Source organism: Microtus pennsylvanicus, chromosome 2, assembly GCF_037038515.1.
Source record: "Microtus pennsylvanicus isolate mMicPen1 chromosome 2, mMicPen1.hap1, whole genome shotgun sequence".
Lineage (NCBI taxonomy): Eukaryota > Metazoa > Chordata > Mammalia > Rodentia > Cricetidae > Microtus > Microtus pennsylvanicus.
The window spans coordinates 116,827,611-116,845,244 of NC_134580.1; the positions used below are offsets into that span (position 1 = coordinate 116,827,611).

At 38.8% G+C, this 17,634-nt stretch overlaps 2 long non-coding RNA genes across 2 annotated transcripts in view; both read left to right on the plus strand.

Moving 5' to 3' along the window:
* Window positions 1-427: 427 nt before the first annotated feature.
* LOC142845083 (uncharacterized) lies at window positions 428-2,572 on the plus strand. The gene is made up of 3 exons (XR_012909802.1): window positions 428-526; window positions 943-1,017; window positions 2,493-2,572. It is a non-coding gene; the product is annotated as an uncharacterized LOC142845083 (long non-coding RNA).
* A 41-nt stretch (window positions 2,573-2,613) lies between these two features.
* The window catches only part of LOC142845084 (uncharacterized), a 63,325-nt gene continuing 48,304 nt past the window's right edge, over window positions 2,614-17,634 (plus strand). The window contains exons 1-2 of the long non-coding RNA XR_012909803.1: window positions 2,614-2,661; window positions 15,089-15,269. This is a non-coding gene — a long non-coding RNA (uncharacterized LOC142845084). The remainder of the gene's footprint in view (window positions 2,662-15,088; window positions 15,270-17,634) is intronic.

Here is a 17,634-nt window from a genome sequence, read left to right on the forward strand (position 1 = left end):
CTCCAGAATCTTCTTCTCACCAGGAAATGATTGAAGACAAGGAGATAACCTCTCATTAATTCCTTATTAACCATCTTAATCAGGATTACATCACTGTTTCTTTCTGAGCATGGACAATTGTCAGCAGGCTCTGAAGCTTGGATTCATTAGCCCACAGTATAGGGAGGTCTAGACAGCAGGGTCATTTCCTATCCCCTAGGGGAGTCACATTTGATGAAGATGTGCCTCTCTCATCTCTAATAGAGGCCTCTTTGCTTGTATTTTATTGCCACACATCCCTCAGAATTTAGCACAAATACCTGAGTTCTCAAATGCTTTGCCTGAAAGTTCTGAGAAAGGGGCAGAACACATAGACTGATCAGAAGTCAGCCAGTTCTTACAAATGGATAAATGTATTCCTAAGTACACAATGTGGTTTCTTACCTCAACGGGCTCAGAGAGGAGTCCACCTCTTCTGCTCCTCCAAGGAAGCAACTCTCCCCAACATAGAAAACTTCCAGGAATTTGCTGTGTCAAGGGTTGGAAGGTAAGAGGAGTTCTATCCTACTCAGGCCAAAATCCTTAAGCCCATTGGCTTCTGATTTCTCTCTGATGAATACTGCAGCTTTCTACTCTATGTCCTTAAGTAACAGATTTCAGAAGGGCTGGCCTTCCTCATTTTCAGTCTATACACTATAAAAGGGGGGAAACACTTCAAGCCTGAGTGACTAGTGGCCTTGGGATGGCTTTGGGGCTTGGGGCAAGTGGACCAATCAGAGCCAGTGATATATAAAAGACTACTGGAAGATTATATGATGTGGTAGGTCATGTAGGAGACTATGTATCTCTTAGTCCACACTTAAGGAATAGCTATCTTGTTTCAACTCACCATACTGCTACCTTCTAGATAGGTGACTTTGGACACTATTTAACTTTTCCCCACCTTGGTTCTGTTACCTCTAGAACAACAGTGGTCCAAGATTACTTCTCACAGAGAAGATATGGAGAATGATTGAGTTGCTATTGGTCAATTGTATAGTAAGTAGCAAGTTAAAAAATGTGTTTAAATATTGGTTACTATAAACAAACCTTAAGGTTTTTATTAGAGAAATTTCTCACACTATAGTATCTGTAGTGCAAAAAAATATACAGTCTGGAGCTGTCAGAGACATCTGGGTCTGTGATGGGTGTTAAGTGTCTTAAAATAGAGAAAGGAAGAGTCCTATAGAGCATGAAAACTGTTATTGGTGCTGTCATCTAACATTTAGATCAAGTTGTGCCCAAGGCAAGGTCTTTCCCATGTCACATAAGTGTGTGTGCGTGTGTGTGTGTGTGTACATAGAGAATGTATACACACTTTAGTCTTCTGAGTTATTCTAATTTTATTGAAAAAGTTGAACAGAACAAAGGACACTGTCCCAGTCTTTTCCCTCACATTGAAAACATTCTTGTGTTTTCAAAGTCAGAATGGAAACAATGTGGGAAATGGATTTGTTTGAAGGGGGGAGCTTGTTGGGGACAAGAGTGAGATGAGAGATTATAGTACAAGTAATTAGAATGAATTACATAGATGCATGAAATTCTCCAAGAACAAATCTAATTTAGCAAAATAAATGGAAAAATCTCAAAATGGGAAGAAAGAAAACAATCCCCTCCCACACGAAATTTTATAAAATGCATGGTACACTTGTTGCCAGAGAAATAGACTCTGAAATATCATTATCACAAAAAGCTATAGTTTATTCTAGAGAACACTCTTGTCATATATCTTATGGGTTTGTACAAAATTGCAATGATGTATACTCACCATTATAGACTCATAAAGAATTCGACAACCCTCAAACTCCTTCGCAACCCTGACTTTTCTTCCTCTCAAATCCCCTTGTGACAACTAATCTGGTTACTCTCTTCATAGTTTGCCTTTTCGGAATGTCATAGTCAGAATGATGCAATGTGTGACCTTTACACTTTATAGGTCATCCTCTTTAGCTTGGTTATTTTCATTCATGTTTCCTTTATGGTTTTTCACAGCTCGTATCTCATTTTCTCTAAGCAACGTTTCATGTTCTGGATGTAGCATATTTTATTTATCCATTCACCTATGGAAGGGTACCTTGCTTGCTTCCCAATTAAGATAAATGTCATTGAAGCTGATGTGAGCATCACTGGGGAGGTTTCTGGATAGACATAACATTCTGCAACATTCAAAACAATACCACTTCTGCTGGATTTTATGCAAAGAGGAGGCTCTGCTCTGTAACAGCCTGCTTGACTTCCAAGGGGGCTGCTCCAATTTGTGTTGCTACCATGGCTGACTTGGCAGTATTCTAACTCTTAACCAGCATAATCTGTTCTCGGTTTTCCGGATTTAGGCCATTCTATTAGGATTTAGTAGCATCTAGTTGTTTTAGTCCACATTTCACTGTCATAGGTCGGGGAAAACCTTTTCATGCACTTACTTTGATCTATACATCTTTTCTAATGAGCATGCTTTCATTTTTTTAAAAATTAAGATAGTTGGCTTTGCATTCTCTGCAAATGGCCCTTCAAAAAGGAAGTCTTTGCTGCTTCTCTCTGTGAAGGAAGATCTGAAGATTCCATGCTGGCTATGCAGAGCTGACTATACTAAGAGTTTCTTCACTCTTCCATCCCTCCGTTTCAAGCAACTGCGAGCTAACACAGGTGAATTGCATGCTTTGAATGAAACACAGCACAGCCTGGGGCTTCATTCTTGAAGTCTAGAATAACAATATAGCATAATATCTAAAATTTCTGCATGAATTGGTAGGCATGAAGAACACATACTGATGAGCTAGAAAGGTGGAAACTACAAGTAATTGCTCAACTCTGGGACTAGGTGCTCATTAGTAAGGCATAAAGACCTGCAGGAGGTATACAAACATTCATCAGAGAATGAAGAGAAAAAGAGGCAGCTGGGCTACCGTGAGCCAATTCAGGGATCGTGGTGCCAGTAGGACAGATGTGGGCCCATATGCATTAATTTGCCCAGATACCCAGAGCTTTGCTAAAATCCCATTACTGGTCTGCAAAAATCATTCTCATCTCCTTCTATCTGTCTGAACTACAAATGGTTGTGTTATCTGTCCCTGAATTCATTTTAAAGGTCTCATTTCTCATTTATTTGCTTATGCAATTTCTTTGACCAAAGAATGTTCATATGTATGCATACACACATACTCCATGACTTAGGTTTCCAAATCGCTTCAAATCTTTTAAGAAGTATGTCTGCACTTTATTGGTGCAATGATATACTGCTAGCGAGTTAAAGCCTCTGCCAACACCACATTCTACAGCCCTCAAAAAAAGAAAGAAAAGAAAAGAAAAGAAAGGAAAACAAAGAAAAGAAATAGTCATGGTGTGGACTTGTTCTTTTTATTCAAATAGGTAGAGGTTTTATTGTTTGAGTAGTAGCATAGTTTAATGTAAAATTTACTAACTTCCATGATATTCATGCTCTGTATAAATAATATTACATTCACATCCACCATTACCATCAAATAAATGAACTCGAAACTGATTAAATATTTGCTGTCATACACCATTATGTAGAATTTCTACCTTAAAGATACATACTATTACTAGAGATGGCACAAAGAACGTGAGTAATATGATACGTGCAAAGTATCATAAAGCAATTATCATGAATAAAAACTGGGCGTTACCCTTGTTTTTAGTATGATACCTGTACTTATTAGATGGTATTACTTAAGTTTTTATACTGTCCATATTTTTCAACAAACTCTCAAAATTCTTAGAAATTCATAATTTGATTTTATCACTTACACAAATCAGTATAGCCCACCACAGTCCCTTCTTCACCTACTGATGTGGGGTGTCCTTCTGTATATGTATTGCTTCTATTGGCTAATGAATAAAGCTGCTCTGGTCTATGACAAGGCAGAATATAGCCAGGCTGGAAGATGCGTGGGAGAGAGAGAGGGAGAGGGAGAGAGAGAGAGAGAGAGAGAGAGAGAGAGAGAGAGAGAGAGAGAGAGAGGAGAGGAAGCAGAGTCAAAGATACATCATGTAGCTGCCAAAGGAGAAGAACATGCCAGAAATTTGCCAGTAGGCAATAGTCTCAAGGTGATAGACAGATAAATAGAAATGGGTTAGTTCAAGATATAAGAGCTATCTAGAAACATGCTAAAGCGATTGGACAAATAGTGTGGTAGTTAATATAGTTTCTGTGTTATTTTTGTGTCAGGGTGCCTGGGAATAAACGAGCAGTCTCAGCCAACAATATACACTCTCTTTTCTTTTAGAACTATAGAAAACAATGTAAACAAAGAATTACATAATAAATAGAACTTGCTTAAATATCAAGCTCAATAACTAATGGTCAAATATGAAAAAAACAAAGCAGGGTTAAAGAGCATTGTTTGTTGTTAGAAAGTAGGAGACAATTTTAGGTAATAAAAAAACAAAAAACCCACTTAAAGAAATGAATATTTTTCAGAAATAAAGTGAGGCAGAAAAGACATGAAAAGTTCTAAAGTATATTCCAATGGAAGTATATTCCAACTTTCTTAACACAAAGTCCCTAAGGGAGAGGTTAGCTTTCTGTATCCAAAGAGCAGTGAGATGTCCAGTACATCTGGAATGATGTTCACAGTTGGAGGATGCTAGGAAGGATGACTGCAGATAACATAAAAGTCTGGGTCATACAAAGTCTTGTGAGCCTTCATGTGAACATGTTATTTTAATTCAAATTGGTTAGGCCTTAGGAGGTTTTGTTTGAGAAATACCATGATTTAATCTAATTTTTAAAATATTACTTAATCCCAGCTATTGCTTGAAGAACAAATTACACTCATGCAGTAATGGCAGAGATAAAGGCTTTGCAAGGGGAAGTGAATGAAAAAGAAATAAATGATGATTGCAATTTGCAGCCAAGTATAAAGAATACAAAAACAGGTAGTAAAAATTCAATGATTAACAAAAGCAGCCATGGATAGCATGCAGACAAATGGGTGTGGTTGTGTTCACATAAAAATGTGCTTACAAAAGTACCTGCAAGACAGAATTGATTCACGAGGCAGAGTAGGCACCAACCTTCCACTCTAGAGCTCCATACACAGTAGAAATGCAATATGGGTCACAAATGTAATTTTAATACTTTTAGCAACTATATTACTTAAAATAAAAAAGAAGAGAAACATTTTAATTATATCCAACCCATTTCTAAAATATGATTATTATTATTAAGTTGTTAGGTCTTGACAAGTTTCTTCTTCTATGTGGAAGAGAATGGGTATTTAGATATTCTGTGATACTCATTTACCTTTATGCTTTATGCAGATTTCAGCTTGGTTAATTAATCCCACTAAGAAGTCCTTATTGATTTCACTCAATATGGTCCTATATCCAGATTACCTTTAAAAAAGAATTTTAGACATGATATAGTGCACATACTATTCCAAAATTTCAGTCTGTGAGAATAAAACTTTGTCAGAATGAACACAACACAAAGATCTTTGATACTTTTAGACCCTACAGCGCAGCAGGTAGTGGCTGTTGAGATACCGTTATCTCTGATATTGGTACAGTATTCTCCTTCTCCGGGGTCTCACTGGAAAACAGCTGATACACAGGAGCTGGAATCCTGCTTTGATGGTACATGTAAGTAATTTACACAGCTACATCATTCTCTTCTTTATATGAATACAGATTGGGCACCCATCTTTCTATTGAATTGCTGTCAGGGAAGGATTTGCACAAGGTCAACATAACAAGCCTCTCCAGCAGGTACCGCAATGGACTTTAATACATTCAGAGGATTTATGTCAGATTCCAAACACTAAAGATTGAGCTGATAATCGTAGTTATTTGGCAAAGGCATTAGCATTTCTGTCTGTGGAGATTTCGATGCCCTATTAACTATTCTGAATCATTTACCCAGTGAGGCAAAGTAGCAGGTTGAGTGAGTTGAGTTAGAGATTTCTCACTGCCCACCACAGGCAATACCATAGAAATCTCTGATGTTGTCTGCAAGGGGAAATCAACCAGGATAGCAGACAGCTTTGACTCCTAATGAATATGAATGCACAAACATGAGCATTTCAAAACGCAACTCAGGGAGCATAGAGAGAAGGAACCTGCTTTGAACTGTGATCCCTCTGTGAAGACCCCGTGAGTGATTTTCTTGAAAAAGACGGAATGATTTCCAGCACTTCTAAAGAACAGACACTCTGGCCTGTAGCCCCTGCAGTGTGGGCCTCTCTATAAAGGTGGCTCTCTCTTTAAAAACAAAGTGCTGTAAAAGGAGGACCACAGTGTTGACAATAGCTCAGAAGGAATCATGGAGGAAAATAAAAAGGAGAACAGATATGTCGATTTGTCGAGAAAGACAGCAAATTTAACTAGTTTTAACATAAATACAGAGTTCTTGCAAGTATCTGAGATGAAAATTGATTTTTTTTCTCGGTATGCTGACTCTGAACGTGTTTTGGGAGTGTCTAATGTTGGGGCAAATGTTTCATTCCATCTACAGAATTCAAGGAGGAAAATAGAGGTAGTTACAAAAGTAGTGATTTTGTGGCTTATACATGACTTCCTAAAAAGTGTTTCGCTCTTCCATCAATGGTGACAAATAGTCATCAATTACACTAAGAAAGGATGATGGTGTTTGAAACTGGCACATACTGGAAGGTGAATCAGGTCTAAGTGGCCACTAGAGTGGTCCCGGTATAGCACTACTTTGTCTCCATCGACATTTTCAGTCTTTAAGATTCTAAGTTCCAGATACAGGAAAATGAAAACAATTGACTGTGTCTTTCACATTCCAAACCATGCAGCACACTGCAATTCACAAAGCCGATCCTCTCAAGCAAATTGAACACAAAATTACTAGTGTGCTAAATTCCTTGGAAACTGTCAAAATTTCTGATGCGATTTTTTAATGGTTGAACCTTGATTAAGGCTGTTTATTTTTCTCCCTGTGCTCGGTCTTAATTCCAAATGTATACTTCTGACATCAGTTTTGCTCATGAGCAAGCATTTCTATGCCTGTTGTTTCTGTGGGTTTGAAAGGGTAGAAGCAATTTACCCTTGCGTGAGCAGGAAGGACTGCTCTTCCATGAAGTGAACTTGTCTTGGAGGTGACACCCAGCCTACATCTAGCTTCCTTTCGTAAACTGAAAGGCTACTATAGAAAGTACAAATTTCAGAATCGTGCCCACCCTCGCCCATGGCCAATCTCTTAGACCTTACTTAGGTCACATAGACTGTGCACTGGCACAGAATGGTGAATTCCCCCAGAACCTTGCTAACCAGCACTATGCCCACACTACCAGGCTTCCCTGCGGTCATATAGTTGTGTACCAACTCAAACAGGTAAGACCCTCACCCCTATCTGCCATGTCCTTCTGCCACTCCCAAAAGGCTCAGCTGAGGACATGCCTCTCGGTTACCATCCCTGCATGGAGCATTCCCCAGAACCTCACCTGCCCGTGCCAGTCCATGCCCCCAGGCTTAGCATAAAACAAAGCTTTAGCACCAGCCTCGACCAACCCAGCAAGGATTCATTTCTGCATGCTCTCTTGGGACAACATGAAAAGAGCTGATGTGTGAAATTTAGGCATTATAGAAGAAGAAGCCCAGGTAAATGCCATAGACTAGAAATTGTCATTCAACAAGATCATAGAAGAAAATTTCTGCAGATCAAAGAAAGACATCCATATAGGCATAAGAAGCATACAAAATATCAAACAGGACTACAAAAGAAATCTCTTGACATGTTATAAAATACAGAACAAAAGAAAGGGGACTAAAAGCTGCAAGAGAAAACCAAAAGTTAGAATATCAGTTGACTTCCTAGTGTCTCCATAGAAAGTCTAGAAGACAGAAGAGCCCTCCTAACTCTGAAAGACCACAAATGCCAACCCAGGCTTCTTTGCATAGGAAAAAAAAAAAACCTATTTGCAGGAAAATGAAAATATTTCCTAGATACAAACACGAAAAAGCAACTTGTCAGTTCCTTTGGTTAAAAAAATTTAAGTGATATAATTATATTATTTTATTCTTTAAAAAGAAAAAAATCCTTTTTTTCATTTTTACATACCAAACTCAGTTCCCACCCACTTTCCTCCTCCCATTTCCTCCACATTCCTCTCCACCCCATCCCATCCCCCCATCTGCTCCCCAGAGTGGGCAAGGCACATTGCTCCCAAGAAGGACAAAGGCTCTCCCCTACTATATCTAGGCTGAGCAAAATATCCATTAAAGAGAATGGATTCCAAAAAGCCAGGACAAGCTGCAGGGACAAATCCTGGTGCCACTGTCAGGGGTCCCACAATCTGCCCCAGCCATACAACTGTCACCCACATTCAGAGGGACTAGTTTGGACTTCTGTTGGTCCCTTCCCTCTCTGGCTGGAGCTAGTGAACTCCCATTAGCTCTCATCGATGTCCTTCTCCCATCTCGACTATCTCGTTTCAAGTTCTTCGCCCCTTTCCCCTTCTTCCCTCCTCTTTTCCTTTCACCCTCCCTTCTGCCTCCCCATGCTCTCAAATTTGTCAAGAGATCTTGTCTATTTCCCCTTCATTCCCAGGGTGGGATTTATATATGTTTCTCTTAGGGTTCACCTTGTTACTTCGCTTCTCTAGGGTCGTGGACTATAGGATCATTATCCTTTGTTTTACAGCTAGTATCCACTTAAAAGTGAGCACGTGCCATGTTCATCTTTCTGGGTCTGGGTTAACTCACTCAGGATGTTTTTTTTTTTTTAGTTCCATCCATTTGCATGAAATTTCAAGATTTTATTGGTTTTTTGTTGTTGTTGTTTTGTTTTTTTGTTTGTTTTTTTTTTCCACTGAGTAGTACTCCATGGTGTAAATGTACCACATTTTCTTTAGCCATTCTTTGGTTGAGGGGCATCTAGGTTGTCTCCAGGTTCTGGCTATTACAAATAATGCTGCTATGAACTTAGTTGAGCAAGTGCCCTTGTGGTATGATTGAACATCCTGTGGGTATATGCCCAAGGATCGCTAAGTCTTGAGGTAGATTGATTCCCAATTTTCTGAGAAACCGACATCCTGATTTCCAGAATGGTTGTACAAGTCTACATTCCCACCAGCAATGCAGGAGTGTTCCCTTGACTCCACATCCTTTCCAGCATAAGCTATCCTTGGTATTTTTGATCTTAGCCATTCTAACTGGTGTAAGAAAGTATCTCAGACTCATTTTGATTTGCATTACCCTGATGACTAAGGGTGTAGAACATTTCTTTAAGTGTCTTTTGGCTATTTGTGATTCTTCTGTTGAGGATTCTCTGTTTAGATCCGTACCCCATTTTTACTTGGATTATTTGGAAATTTGATTTCTAATTTCTTGAGTTCTTTATATATTTTGAAGATCAATCCTCTATCTGATGCGGGGTTGGTGAAGATCTTCTCCCATTCAATAGGCTGCATTTCTGTCTTATTGACTGTGTCCTTTGTTTACAGAAGCTTCTCAGTGTCAGGAGGTCCCATATATCACCAAGGAAATCCAGAGAATCATTAACTCAGACTACAAAAACCTGTATGCCACAAAACTGGAAAATTTAAAAGAAATGGACAATTTTCTGGATAGGTACCACAAAGCAAAATTAAATCAAGACCAGGTGAACACCAAGAAAGAGAATTACAAACCAATATCCCTCATAAACATAGATGGAAAAATACTCAATAACATACTGGCAAACCAAATCCAAGAACACATAAAAAAAATCATCTACCATGATAAAGTTGGCTTTATCCCAGAGATACAGGGATGGTTCAACATACAAAAATATATCAATGTAATCCACCATATAAGAAATTGAAAAAAAAAAGAACCATATGATCATCTCATTAGATGCTGAAAAACATTCAACAGAATCCAACACCCCTTCATAATAAAGGTCTTGGAGAGGTCAGTGATACAAGGTACATATCTAAATATAATAAAAGCAATATACAGCAAGCCGACAGCCACCATCAAATTAAATGGAGAGAAACTCAAAGCGATTCCACTAAGAGGTAAGGAAAGGGAACCAGAAGCAACAAAGCCTTAGAGGAGTCAAAGATAAGGTGAAGACATCTACAACAGGCCTTAGGCTGGTGATAAACCGGCCTTGGAGAGTAGTCAGTTAAGGAGGATGAAATATGATGTTAGATTCCAGTCTTATGAAAAGAAGAGATTTCATGATAACTTGCTGCACATCAAAAGGGAACCGAAACAGCAGATTTGCAGAGGAGAATGAGATGAGCTGGATAGGAACAGATTACCGACTCACTGTATAAAAACACGTCCAGTCTCATCATCAACCAATGATATCTGAGAGCAAAGAAGAAAACGCCTTCCCTGAGACCATCCGAATGGAACAAGCATGACAATGTACAGTGCTGAGAAAGACAAGACAGGGAAACCTATTCACAGAAGCACAATTTGTCCTGATGCTCAGGAGAAATCTGAGCATGAGACCTTTGGCCAGATCAAAAGCTATCTTTTTTATTGTTAGTGAGTAACTTCACATTTCTAAATATTTTAAACTGCTATCACTATAATTAAAAATATAGCTATTGTTTATCGCCCCAGCTCCAAGTGCTTTTGCACTTACCCATTTTGATACTAGCTGTTTGTATATTATTCAATTAAAGACATTTTCCCCAACTTATAACAAAAAACACCACCTTCTTTTTAATTCTTTATATGTTATTTCTACTTATCTATCAAAACACCCACGTTCATTATGAAGACATTGAAAGCGGGTGTTTTTTTTCCCTTAGGCATGCCACAGCAGTCCTAACTCCATTTATGTTTGCCTTGTTCCGAATGACTATGTAGCAAAGACCCAAGTGCTCATAACACCCGTGTCTAGACTTGCATTCTTTCAGTTGGTCTATTTTTTTTATAGCTCAAGCACCTTACCTTCTTAATAATTAGATGCCTAAAGAGTATCTTTATATCTGTTGAAAATGTGATCTTTTTTTATTCTGTGATTATTATTTAATCAGTTTAGGACTTTATTATAGATTTATTTGATTCTATATTTGAACTTTCTATAAAAGATCCTCCTCGAAAAACAATAAAAAAACTAATCTATTGTAATTTTGCCAATTAGAAAATTGTGTATTAAACATGTAAAATTATAACAAAACAAAGCCAGAATACAGCGAAGACTATCTAAGGTGGTAGCCACATGTAGCTACTTAAATATAATTTATAAACTATAAATTGGAATTTAAATTAGTAATTCTACATCTCAATCACTCTAGCTGCATTTTAATTTTTAATAACTAAATGTGGCTATTGCCAACCATATTAGATACTGCAGATATAAAACATTTTAATCTTTGTGCATATTTATTTAAAAAAACAGCTTTGAATTTTGGACTATGTACCCTGGTCCTCTCATATATATGACTACAATGAAAATTATAGTTTCACACTCTTTCTTAAAAATAATTTATAATTTGTGTGTGTGTGTGTGTGTGTGTGTGTGTGTATGAATGTTTTTCTTACTCTTTTATCTGTGGACCACATACATGATTGATGTGGAATCACATGACTGATGAAGGCATGGCATCACCTGGAGCTTGAATTCTGGTGAACTGACATGTGGGTGCTGTGAATTAAACCCAGGTTCTCTGGATAGCATCTGATCTTCTTAATCACTGACCCATCTCTCCAGCACCCCATCTTTAGATTATGATGCTTCAAGTTTAATGTGAAAATAAAACCAGCAAACAGGAAAGTGTAAAGCAGAACAGACACGGACAAATGTATGGTGGAGAAATGCCGGCGTTAACTACAGGCAACAAAGAAAAAACCAATAAGGGAGATCAACCAGAAACCTGCTACAAGAACTGGAGTTTTATCTCAGACTCAAATAAAAGAAAGAGGATGATTAATGTACAGGTTTCCAGGCACTAGAGATGCTAGAAGGAAGCTTGTAACACCTTGGAATTGTGCTATTATGAGCTGAGAAATTTAAAGCTTTTTTTTTTGTCAGTTTCTACTTCACTTTGGATGAGAACTTTTCTTTGGGATGCCAAATTATTAGTCTGGCAGCCTGTCTTTGGATACCAAGCCATCTCCCACAGCCACAGAAAGCCATGGGGCAGAAAGAACCAGGAGTTTGAGGTACCAAACACTTCAGGATACAGGAACTTTCCCCCAGAGACATTGGCAGCATCTTCTGTAAGCAGAGTTGGGTACTGGGCAACAACAGATGAGCTTCCCTGGTCCACAATATAACATAGAATCTGTCAGCAGTTGAAAACAGCATATCACAAAATATTTAAATCTGCAGTGGCATCTGATAGTGACTGGAGTCCATCTTGTTTCACCAGGTTAAACTGCCACAGAGAATTCGAAAACAATAGGCAAACCATTTGTGCATAATTGTAAAGAAATACCAGGTGGTCCAAGTCATCCTTCTTCTCAGAGAACCTCTTCCAATTAGAATCTGACTCTGGTAGTGAAGTGAGAGTCAGATACTACGTTCTACCCTATTTCAAATTCCTTGAGTCAATGCCACCTGCTATATCCTTCTCTCAATAGGATAAAAAGTATGCCCTGACAGCTGGGCTTCTAAAAGACTTACCTTGACATACACCCCTAATTTTCAACAATAAACCATTAAACATATCCCTTTATTTTAAACATATAAATCTTCTTATAGCCTACTAAAAGTTGTCCTTTTCTTTAACATTAACTATAAAAACAAGTAATATAAAAGGAAACAAAAATCATGCGCAATCCTGATTACACACCACCAATACTGTGTGAAATTGCCAGCCTTTCAGGAGAGACCCTCAGTTACCACCCAGAGGGGACAGGCAAGAGCAATGGAGAGCCTATGACTGCAGATTGGGACACTGAACTGACCTTACCTTTGCCCTAGTGGTCCTAGTAAAGATAGAGCAACACCTGCATTTCACGACTCTAGAGATTTCATTAAAATATTCCCCTAGGTCCTTGTCTCTTTACATTCTTATCTCAGAAAATGTGGACTTTCTGCCCATTCAATCATGTGGCAAAATTTATTCCCTCTTCCTTGAACTTGGTCTGGGCTTGCAACTTGAATTGCCAAAAGAAAGCACTGGAAACAACAGCCTTCATACTCTCTGTGGTGTCAAGCCCAGGAAACTCAAAGGTAATTCCAGAGAACAAACTATTCAAACAAGACCATCCTAGATCAATTCATCTCTGTGGACCCAGCAGCTGACCAAAATTCATACACAAACCCTCAACCCAGTTCTGAACAGAACCCGAACCTTAACGATCTATCTAAAAATATGCAAACTTATTATTTTGGGCTACTCCATTTAAAGTGGTTGGTTAGACAACACAAGCTAACTAATGAATTGCTGTGGGAAGTAAGCCTAGGAGAAGACAGTTAAATAAAATCACTTTGAGTTGTATTTGTTTTGTGCATTTTCATTCTCAGCTTCATAATTCTGTGAGTTTACATGTAACACAAAACTTCAGCATGGACCTTTCAGGTTTTCTGGAAACTAAAGAGCTATGAGTTTTAGTCATTCTCTGTGCTCATAAATATCTAGGCACTTGGAAACACTATGAGGCTCATCTTTGAGAGCACAGTGGGCACCAGAGCGTCGCAGTAGTGCCGAAGGGTCATCTTTGTCTATGTATGACGAGCCACTACTCTCTCTGATTCACACTTAAACCCTTTTCGCACTGCTAGTTCCTGATTTGGGGTTTGAACTTCACTTGGATTGTTTTATCAAAACTTTTCCTTTCAGCTATGGGTAAGACTGTTTTAAAGCCTTAATAATTGCCTGATATTTATATGGCCAAGTGGGTTAAGCCTGTAAAGAAATATCAGCCTATGAGAGAAACAAAACAAAAATATCCTACTGTTCATTCACTGGAACAAAAGGCTTCCATCTGAAAGATCTACCAGGGTAAAAATGATGCATTAAGTAGTATGATTGTTCATTGACTTAGGAGAATACAGCTAGATGTTCCAATAGACTCTTTTATCTTTATAAAATAAACCATGCAAAGAGACTAAAGCATTAGCTTCAAATATTGGTCACTCACTTACTGGAGTTTTGAACATATTACTTAGGTTAGCTAAATATTAAAGAGTAGTGAGATAAGAGTCTTGTGTTGATTATAATAGGGTTATTATGAAAGCCAAATGAGACTTACATGGACACAGCATGCAGTATTCCATCCGTTAGCACTCATTTTCCCTACTCCCTGTATTGATACATTTCCTAAACAGCATTTGAACTCTAGCTTAGATGAAGCCCTTTGTAAAACCTATGCACAATGTCAGCCCATGTTAAATTCCTTTTCTTCTGCCTCTTGCTTACTCAAGCAAATTTTTTGAGGATGAGCTAGATCCATGGATTCTGTACTTACCAGAATTTCCCCTGCCATGTAGAGAAAGGTACAATAATCAACCTAGAATATGATTAATCATACTCATCATGATATGAGTGACCCAGTGTTTTGGAGGAGACACTATGAGAACATAGAACAGAGAGAAATCAGGGCATTTTCTATAACTCACATTGAAATTGGAATAGAGGTTAGCAAAAACAAAAGCAGCTTTTTTTTTATTATGGTGATCTGGCATGGGAAAGGGTTATTTCAACATATTTATACTTCTGACTTGACTTTGTGTGGTGTGTGTGTGTGTGTGTGTGTGTGTGTGTGTGTGTGTCCGTCCGTGTGTGTGTGACTTCCAAATTACCATCTCCCCCAAAGGGAACCATTACCCTGAAATTTAACAATATATTTTTGTTTTTCTTTTTATTGAAGTTTGCATCTAATGTGTACTCAATTATAGCTGACTCCTTTACTCAATTTTTTGTTTGTGAGGTCTACCTATGTTGTTGCGTATACCTACACATTGTGCTCATTCTTGTAGACACATGGCATCTCATTGTGGTTATATGCATTCAATGCTCTCTGGATGGTCATTTAGGTATGTCGCTCTGAATACTGGTACATGTCACCTTAGGTAGAACTATCTATTCATTAGTTTTGGAAATATGCATCCCAGAAATGAAGTTTCTGACTCATGATGTTAGATACTACCAAAGCTTCTCAGATTAATTTTACTATACTTTTCTTTCACAACAATTAGATCCATATGACATATGGGCGAGAGGGGCCTAAGAAGGAGGCCAGAAGCAAAGAGAACAGAAGCAAAGGATTTGGATCCACCAACATCACGGAGCACGGGAGTTGTGCTACTAGCACTGAATAGTTTGAAAAATACCAGTACAACATAGAACCATATAAACTCCTTACAATGAACTCTTCAGGTATATCAACTGTACCAAAACCATTATATTAGATAATTTTATGTTGCTGTAATGAGGAACCTGGGACAATGATGATTTATGGGGAAAAAGAATTTATTTCAGCTTATCATTCCAAAGAGATAGAGTCCATCATGGTGGGCAGGCATGGTGGCAGGAGCAGAAAGTTAAGAAATCACATGAACTAACAGCATAAAGCAGAGATAGTGACCTAGAAGTTCCATACTCTCAAAGCCCTACCCCAGTGATATACTTCTTCCAGAAACCTCCCAAACCTCCCCAAACACCAACAGCTAGGATTCAAAATGCTTGAGACTATGAGGGATCTTACTTATTCAAATCACCAGACCCTGAGAAATTGACAAAACAAAAATAAAAATGTCAGCAGTTTCATAATAATGTATGCGTCTAAGATGGAATAAGTCTTTCAGTGTGTCATGCAAAGACAGGCCCCTTTTCTATCATCGCTCATATATTAAGAGGAAGCATACATTTGTAAATGGCTGAAAGTCAAGAAACTAAAATGGTTAGGAATCCAGAGGCAAATCCAAATCCATATGGCTGTTTTCTTCTAGCCCTTCTTTCATATTAGATACTTCTATTCCATCTTTCTAACTCCAAACCATGGGAAGTTTCTGCCCAAGCATGCAATTTTTCCCCTTAACATACTGTGAATGAGCAGAGTTTTGATTTATAATGACTTTTATTACCATGCATAGTAGATTATTGTCACTAGCACCCATGTTGAGAAGGTTAAGAACATATCCACTTATTAAGCATGATATTAATATTCTATGGAGAACACAACAGACTGTGAATACTTGCTTTGAGACTAACAGGTTTTTAAGGTGCCTCATTCACAGTAGGAATTCTGGACGTATTCGCTAGCTTCGACTCTTTCCCCTTATAGCTGCATATCAATTTCATAATCAATTGCTTGAGGAAAATGCTTATGTTCCTTCATTAGGCTGTCATCATTCCCAGGGTGATGCCCACATGATATTGCCTCAAAGAGTGTTGTGCCAGATGTATATAGAGATTTTTTTCATCATTATTTTCTTTTTTTTCTTTTTTTTATTGAGAAAAGGGGAAAAAAACAAGTTTCCGCCTCCTCCCAGCCTCCCATTTCCCTCTCCCTCCTCCCACCCTTCTCCCCCTCCCCCTACTCCTCTCCCTCTCCCTCTCCAGTCCAAAGAGCAGTCAGGGTTCCCTGCCCTGTGAAAAGTCCAAGATCCTCCCACCTCCGTCCATATCTAGGAAGGTGAACATCCAAACTGGCTAGGCTCCCACAAAGCCAGCACATTAACTAGGATCAAAACCTTCTCATCAGCCCTCATTGTTCGCCATGTTCAGAGAGTCCGGTTTTATCCCATGCTTTTTCAGTCACAGCCCAGCTGGCCTTGGTGAGCTCCCAATAGATCAGCTCCACTGTCTCAGTGGGTGGGTGCACCCCTCGTAGTCCTGACTTCTTTGCTCATGTTCTCCCTCCTTCTGCTCCTCATTGGGACCTTGGAAGCTCAGTCCAGTGCTCCAGTGTGGGTCTCTGTCTCTATCTCCATCCATCACCAGATGAAGGTTCTATGGTGATATGCAAGATATTCGTCAGTATTGCTCTAGGATAGGGTCATTTCAGGTTCCCTATCCTCAGCTGCCTAAGTAACTAACTGGGGACCTCAGCTTGGGCTCCTGGGAGCCACTCTAGGTTCAAGTCTCTTGCCAACCCTAAGGTGGCTCCCTTAACTAAGAATTGTGCTTCCGTGCTCCCCTATCCAACCTTCCTTTATCCCAATCATCCTTTTTCCCCAAGTTCCCCCCATCCTCCCCTTCTCCCTTTTCTCTCCCCATCTGCGTCAGAGTGCCTAGTAGCAGATGAAATCAATTTCAAACAACCAGATAAAAATATGGGGAAAGCGGTTCAAATGATTGATACGTATGTAGAAACCCAAATGATGAGATTTTAAATGTCCTCTCATCTGACATGGTGGCATGCACTCTGTCTCAATTATAACCCAACATGGACACAGGGACAGTTCCGTGCTTGTATTGAAGCAGAACAACAGTGTTTAAATCACAGCTTTTCTTAGTTGGGACTTAAGGCTGATGCCTACCATTCCAACTATTTGGGAGACCATGGAAATAACATTTCAAGTTGGAGACCAGACCAGGCAGCTTTTGTGAGACCATGTCTCAAGATAAAAATCAAGAGCAGTCTGTGAATGACACCTGATAGTAGGAACTAGTGTAGGTGAATTCTTATGTTATATCCTAAGAACTGGAGGGAGGATGCCAGGAAGAAAATTGCTTCTTAAAGTAATACTCTAATGGCATGATTTTTTGTGAGCAACCAGTATGGTAATTAGATAGGCTT